The following is a 7,403-nucleotide window of genomic DNA, read 5'->3' on the forward strand; positions in this document are numbered from 1 at the left end:
TGTTTTATTATTTGAATGGAGCAGCCAGGACTAGAACCAGCACCCATATGGGATGCCAACACTGCAAGGCAGAGAGCCAGCCTGATGAGCTACCACTTAGCCCCAGGAATTATGTTTTTGTCTTGATGTAAATTTTATTTTGTTCATGGTAGCTGTTTCATACATGAACTTATTTTACATACTTGAAATATTAAGCTCCTCATTTAGTTTTTTTATTTTAAAAAAAAAGCTCATACCCAGGTAAGTCACCTCACCGTCTTCCCCAGTGCTCAGGCTCCATGACGCTAAGGGACAGTCCCCAGCGTCCCCTGCCTGCAGCAGGCCAGTCTGGAGCACTGTGGGATTCCGAGGCCACTTGGCCCCAGAGGACTTGGCCACATGCAGCCCTGCCTGGCTCATTTCTCATTTGGCCTTTTTCAGGATGTTCTGCAATCCAAGGCCCACCCTAGCCAATCCCTTCGTGAACGTGTTCTTAGTATCAGACTGTAAGGTCTGGAGACAGGCCCTCTTCCCTGTTAGCCTCCAGAGGTGACTCCCTCCAGATCTAATCTGTAGACAGCAGCTGCTTCCGGAAGACCCACACTGACACACGAAGCCTAACGGTGTCATAATACATCCAAATGTGTCAGCATGCCGATGTTTCAGTTTCTCCTTTTCAAAGTTGGTATGTATAATGCCAATATATACGTTTTCAAAATAAGACAAGAGCTTTGGATTTTACATATGAAGTTTAATGAAGAAGAAGTAAAAATTTTCTGACCAACTTATCTGAATTCACATCCAAAAAAAAAAATTCAACTTCAGGATTAGAAATAACAAATGGAATCATTTATTTGCTTTGGGTAAGTAGTGGGTCATACAAGACTGGCAACAATTATAGCTACTACTTAAGCTATTTATTCAGGCATATATCCCCCATATTTGCTTAATAGTGAATTTTTTTCTCTAATAATAAAGCATAATTAGAGTAGATCTTCAGTATTACCATGGCTATCAAGTCTGAAAGTTTATATTTGACTACAACCATGGTAGAAGTGATCATCTCTATTTCCTACAAATTGTAGCAATTTTTAAAGAAAAAAAATTTAATTTTTTTGAAAGTCAAAGTTACAGAGAGGGAGCGGAATGGACAGAGAATCAATCTTCCATCTATCTGCTGGTTCACTCACCAGATGGTCACAAGTGGGCTGTGCCAGACCTGAGCCAGGAGCCTGAGGCCTCTTTCAGGTGTCCCACTTCGGGACAAGGCTACCCTTCATTACTCTCCCAGGTGCATTAGCAGGGAGCTGGACTGGAAGTAGAGCAGCCAGGATGCAAACCAAACCTGTGCCCATAGGAGAGGCCGGCACGGCAGGTGGCAGTTTACCTGTATGCTGCAGCACTGATCCCAGAAGCACTTTTATGTAAGACTTATTTTATTTATTTGACAGGCAGAGTTACAAAGAAGAGAACACAGAAAAAGCGTTATTGTCCATCTAATCATTCATTCTCCACATGGTTGCAATGGCTAAGAGTGGGGTCAAGCCAAAAGCAGAAGCCTGGAACTCCATCTGGGTCTTCCTTACGAGTGGTAGGGACCCATGTTCTTGGGCTGTCTTTCACTGCTTTGCCAGGCTCATTAGCAGGGAGTTGGGATCAGAACTGGAGCAGCAGGGACTTGAATCGGCACCCATATGGGATGCTGGTATTGTAAGTGGCAGTCTGACCTGCTATACCTCAACACTGACCCCAAATGGATTTTTTTTTTTTTTAAGGAAAGTGAGGCAAAATGTCAATTTTCTACAGACTCTAAAATGTTAGGAAGAAATGGCAAATGTTCATCTAGTTGTAGAACTACACTACAAATTCAAATTGTGTTGTTTTTGTCTGTCACCACGAGTGGATGTGATAGCACAGGGTCTACCATGCAGGATATTCTGAAAACCTATCATCGTGTTAGTCCTTGGGGTATATGTCCATTACTTTCCAGTGTGCTCCAAGGGTCACCTCTCACCGAAGGATTAACCTTCGGGAAGTCAAGCTTCTGGGAAACGGAGAGCAAAACTAAACAATGCACACTGTATCTCACTATCAAGTGCAAAACCTTGCAAGTGATGGTACCAGCCCTTCCGTCCTATCCTTCAAGAACTAATGATCTCAACGACTGAGCCACATCAACGTGGTCTTTTACACACTAGTGACTGAAGAAAAATGGGTTAAAGATTTAAGGTTAAGAAAAAGAAGGGAGAAGCCGAAGCACTCCTGGGAAGGTGGGTGCTTAATGACAGCTCAAAAAACCTCTCAGGAAATCACTCATGCCGGAAGAGAGGAATGAACAAGATGGCTGTGGTGAGGGAAGCCTTTCTCTTGAACTTTCTTGGAGCACTCTTATTCCAAGGAGATGCCATTTCCTCCAGAAACCCAACAAGCAAATCCCTTGAGCACTCTTCTGAAACTATTTTCATATCCAATACTCCTGACCGATGCACTTCCGCTTGATAGCCATTGCTTTGATTGTCTTTTGTTGTCAGGGTCATACTGGTTAAGCCAAATTTTACCTGCAGTTAGAACTCTTTGAAGAAGGATGATCTCGAACCTACTTGTTTGAAATTTCCACGGATAGTTCTAGTGTTGTATGCAGCTGATTTGGCTACGAGACTTTTGGTACATGTCAAGTGGAAAGTTTGCTCCACTTTAAAAATTTTCATTCAGGGTTATATAGTCCAAACATTTGAAATATCCACGGTGTTGCCTCCTTCTGCTGTTACTTGCTGGTCCCTTTCATCATGGCAGGCATTAGATTACTTTTTATCCTCACAAATGGACGTGGATGGGGTGCAACTGCGGAGTTCATCTTCGACGTCGTCTCGTCCCTCCTTGAAGCGATTGATCCACTTGTAGACTGCTGATTTCTCTGGGGCGTTGTCCCCATACACCTTCCGTAAAGCATCCATGACTTCATCATTCTTCCACCCAAGCTTCACCATGAACTTGATGTTTCTTCTCATTTCAATCTTAACAGAATTCATGTTGCTCTGACGGAGTTTCAAACCGATGTTTTATCCTTTCACTGTCTCAAATCAGAGCCTGTTCAGACATGTGGTAACAAGTTAGTACAAGTTATTTTGATGTAAGACAAATCTTAAAACACATATATAATTTTTCACAGTATACATAATCCATGCACTGTTTTTTTCAGATATGTGTAATACACAGTAAGTTAGTCACAAAACAATATGAAACATAAATTATTCCACAAACTAATATTAAATTGATTCACAAGTCTGGATTCAAATTTTAAAATCAAAGTACGGAAGGCACAGAAGTTACTAGAATTTTACAAAGTAATGAGGGTTTAACTAAAGAAACCAGAAACAAGTCCCTTCCTGTTCTACAGCGCTGCCTTAATACAGTAACCTTCTCTCTATGCCTGGAATAAACAGAGTTCCTATTAATTGGAAACATTCAAATTTGTTCTTTGGGGATACTCTTGAAAAATAGAATTGCATATCAACCATTTTAAATTCCATTTGATTTATTTGAAAAAACTGAGAGATCCTCCATCCACTAGTCCATTCTAAACATCTGTAACAGCTGAGGCTGGTGGCCAGGTCAAAACCAAGAGCCTAGATCTCTATGGATCCAGAAGCCATCTTCTGCTGCTTCCCAGGCACATCGGCAGGGAGCTGGATGGAAAGTGGAGCAGCTGGGACTTGAACCAGTGCTCATGTGGGATGCCAACATTGCAGAGGCTGCAGCTTAACCCACTGTGCCTACGGAACATATGTCTCTCAATATGACCAATGTTGCAGAATATAGAGACATTTTCACTTTATGAAAAAATTTTTGTAAAATACCTAAATTATGCTAACTAATGAGACAAGGAAAATATAATCTTGGACTCTGTATAAGGGGATTTTAACCAGAAATATTTTCATTTCATAATCAATCTAAAGTTATTTTTCCACAACTTTGCACTACGACTTTGTAGAATAATTTATTTATAATCTAAAAATAATTGAGTAAGCCTTAAAATTTCACATAAGAGTAAACATTTTTATTGAAACACTGGACAAGTAAAACATTTTGGTAATTCCTACAGTGTTTACAGTGAAGACCTTTCAATTATTAGAAAGTGTAAGAAACTTGAACTCCACAGTTACTAATCACTAATGAAAGCAATATTTCAGAGTGTCATGAAACTGAAGTGATAATTTTAGAATACAGTTATTAAACTTGGATATCAATTATTTTAACTGAGTCTTTTGACCAAAGTAAGCTTAATAAGAAAGTACCTCCTCTATGAAACAGATACAATTCAAAGCTTAACGGATAAATGAAAGAAATATAGTCACCTAAAAACTGCCATGGGGGCCCAGTGCGATAGCATAATGGTTAAAGTCCTCGCCTTGAGCACGCCTTTATCCCATATGGGCACTGGTTCTAATCCCAGCAGCCCCGCTTCCCATCCAGCTCCCTGCTTATGGCCTGGGAAAGCAGTCGAGGACGAACCAAAACCTTGGGACCCGGTACCCGCGTGGAAAACCTGGAAGAGCTCTTTGCTCCTGGCTTCGGATTGGCTCAGTTCCAGCCTTTACAACCAGTTGGGGAGTGAACCATATGACACAGGATATTCCTCTATGTCTCTCTTCCTCTCTGTATATCCGCCTTTCCAATAAAAATAAATAAATCTTTAAAAACTGCCATGTACATATAAGAAATTTAATAAAAGAAACAATTTTTGCATTGTCTTATTGAGTACTGGGGTGCGGTGGGAAGAATGTTGCCAAGTACTATTTTAAAATGACAAATTCTGGGACCTGGCAAGATGGCTCAGTGGCTAAATCCTCGCCTTGCATCTACAGGGATCTTATATGGGCACCGGTTCTTGCCCCAGTTGTTCCATTTTCCATGCAGCTCCCTGTTTGCAGCCTGGGAAAGCAGTCGAGGATGGGCCAAAGCCTTGGGACCCTGCACCCGGTGGGAGACCCAGAAGAGTTCCTGGCTCCTGGCTTCAGATCGGCACAGCTCCAGCTGTTGTGGCCACTTGGGGAGTGAACCAGTGTAAGCAAGCTCTATCTCTATATTTCCTTCTCTCTGTGAATGTGCCTTTCCAGCAAAAATAAACTATTCTTAAAAATCATAAGTCCTGAATTATATGTTAATTTTTAGGATAGGCTCAGTTGGCTAACTCAAGAAATGGGGGATTTGAAAGTTTTTAACATTTTGAATTTGTAAAATCTTTTTGACATACATTCAGATGCTTACCGGCACAGAACAACTGTGCCAAGCACCATGTTGGAAATTTGTGGAAGTGAGTACCAGTCTACTGAAATTTCAGGGAAGTGATCTTGGCTTTCTAGAGCCATACAGAGGCAAGAGCTGGGAGTACAGGGTGGAGGGGCTGGATTGGGGAAGCAAAGGCAGTTGGTGTTCAAGCTGGGTCCGAGGTGACAGACTCCAAGCCCAGGAAGGCAGGTGGAAGTCTCAGGGCCTTAGCTCAGTGTTGGGGCCATTTCGGTCACCTGCATGAGCTTCTTTCTCTGCAAGGATACAGAAAGGGCCAGCACGATGTCGTGAGGAGCACAATACGACTCTGTCCACTCAAGTTCAACAGTCCTGGACAAGCAGCAGGTGGGCAATGCACGTCCAGTTGCTTTGTGTATGTGGGAACAGGGGTCAGAGTGCACGCTGCAGGCCCCCTGACAGGCTAAGGCTGCAACTGTGTACTGCCTTGGCTGGGTTCTGGACAAGCTTGGTGCCCCTCCTCAAGAATGGCAGCAAACTGTTAAAAAAAGAAACTGTTCCTAGTTTGGCACAAGAGGTAGCGGGTGGCATCGTGTGACCTGAGCTAAAGGATTCCTATCAATCACGTTCCAATTAGTACTCAGACCCTGGGTGCGGCACGTGGATTCCAGCCCCACCCGCATGCTCCTGAGGGTGCCAGCTCCCTCAGTGTAACATCATCTTTCAGGAAACACACACATCCAAAGAATTCTTTGATTCTAAAGCCCCAGAGGCCCCCCGGGGGGGGGGGGTGGTTAATAAAAAACCAACTAAGTAGTTGAGGGGACCCTTTGACATCACAGATGGAGTTTCAGTTCGTATTCGGGCCTTTCTCTCCCTTTCATGAAAAATTATTAACGAAGGGCCGGGCGGAGTGCGGAGTTCTGCATCAAAAGAGGTGAGGCCCAGCGAACAAAGGAGATCCGCGACCCAGACGAGCCAAGGCCCCGCCGGGCGCAGGGAGAGAGGGTGCCGCGCCGCGCCCAGGCCTGCAGGCCACGGTGCCCAGCCGGGCGGCCGGGGGCGGCCGGGGGGGCGGCCACTGCCTGCCGACACCTCCGAGAGCGACCGCGACGACCGCCGAGCCCCAAGCCCAGGGAGGCGACTCCAGGCCCCGCCGCTCCCGCCTCCCGTGGGGCCACGCCCTCCAGCCCCGGGTCCCTCTCCGCAACCCCTCCGGCGCCGAGGCAGCCTCACCTGGCCAGAGGCAGCGGCGACAGGCCCGAGAAGCCGGCTGCGCCCGACCGAGCGCCGCCTGAGTGACAGCAGCTGCGCCCGCGGGGCTCGGCGCACAGGAACAGGAAACGCCGAGCGCGCGCCCGCGCCCCCCGTGCCCGCCCGCGCCCCTGGGCCGCGTCCACCTCAGCGCCGCCCGCGCGTCCACTCGCCGCCAGGCCTCACCGAGCTCACCCCGCCGGTCCCCACCGCTCTGAGGGCCGCGAGGCAGAACACCCCAGCGCAGAGAGCCCGGTTTAGCCAAGGTTTCACGGTCTCGGAGGAAACACCCTTTGCAGCGGATGTTCCCGACAGCACAGCGAAAACTAGCAGATTGCAGATTCCGTGTGCTCAGTGGTGTCTACGGTCAGGTCTGGACGCCTACCTGGCTTTGTAGGCAAACAATGCACAGTGTGCCCCAGAACCTCGGACCACGGTTGGGGCCCCTGCAGGAAAGGCAAACGTTCGCCCATGACTGACAATTTGCTGATTTTTCCTGAACGGTGCCCCTTCTGCTCATATGTGCGTCTTTGAGTAAACAGTTAGTCCCTACTTTGGTCCAGATGATTGACATATGGCCGCAGCCATCTAGCCACTTGCTAGCCCGCAATGAAGACGCCATGACTGTTAATACTAACTTATTTACTTACTTACTTACATACATACACACACGCACATACAGAGGTAATGAATATCCTTGTACTTAAAAATATAAAAAATGGGGCCTGCTGGCTGGACAGGCAGTGGCACCCTCTTGGCCTGAGTGTGTGCTGGAGGATGGAGTCAGTTGAATTACGCTTCAGTCCCAATAAGGTATACCAGATCCGAATGGGATGTGAGGCAGACAGGACCAGTCCACTGCACATGCCGGCAGACATAGCAACCAGAACTGGGGGGCCTGTCCAGTGGGGGTTATTAGGGGT

At 46.2% G+C, this 7,403-nt stretch overlaps 1 long non-coding RNA gene across 1 annotated transcript; it reads right to left on the reverse strand.

Moving 5' to 3' along the window:
• Positions 1-713: 713 nt before the first annotated feature.
• On the reverse strand, positions 714-6,631 carry LOC121148884. The gene is made up of 2 exons (XR_005882598.1): positions 6,463-6,631; positions 714-3,066 (listed from the first exon to the last, which is right to left on the reverse strand). It is a non-coding gene; the product is annotated as an uncharacterized LOC121148884 (long non-coding RNA).
• Between the last annotated feature and the right edge of the window lie 772 nt (positions 6,632-7,403).

The sequence above is a fragment of the Ochotona curzoniae genome, unplaced genomic scaffold, assembly GCF_017591425.1.
Source record: "Ochotona curzoniae isolate NIBS_2020 unplaced genomic scaffold, NIBS_Ocur_1.0 scaffold_4701, whole genome shotgun sequence".
Lineage (NCBI taxonomy): Eukaryota > Metazoa > Chordata > Mammalia > Lagomorpha > Ochotonidae > Ochotona > Ochotona curzoniae.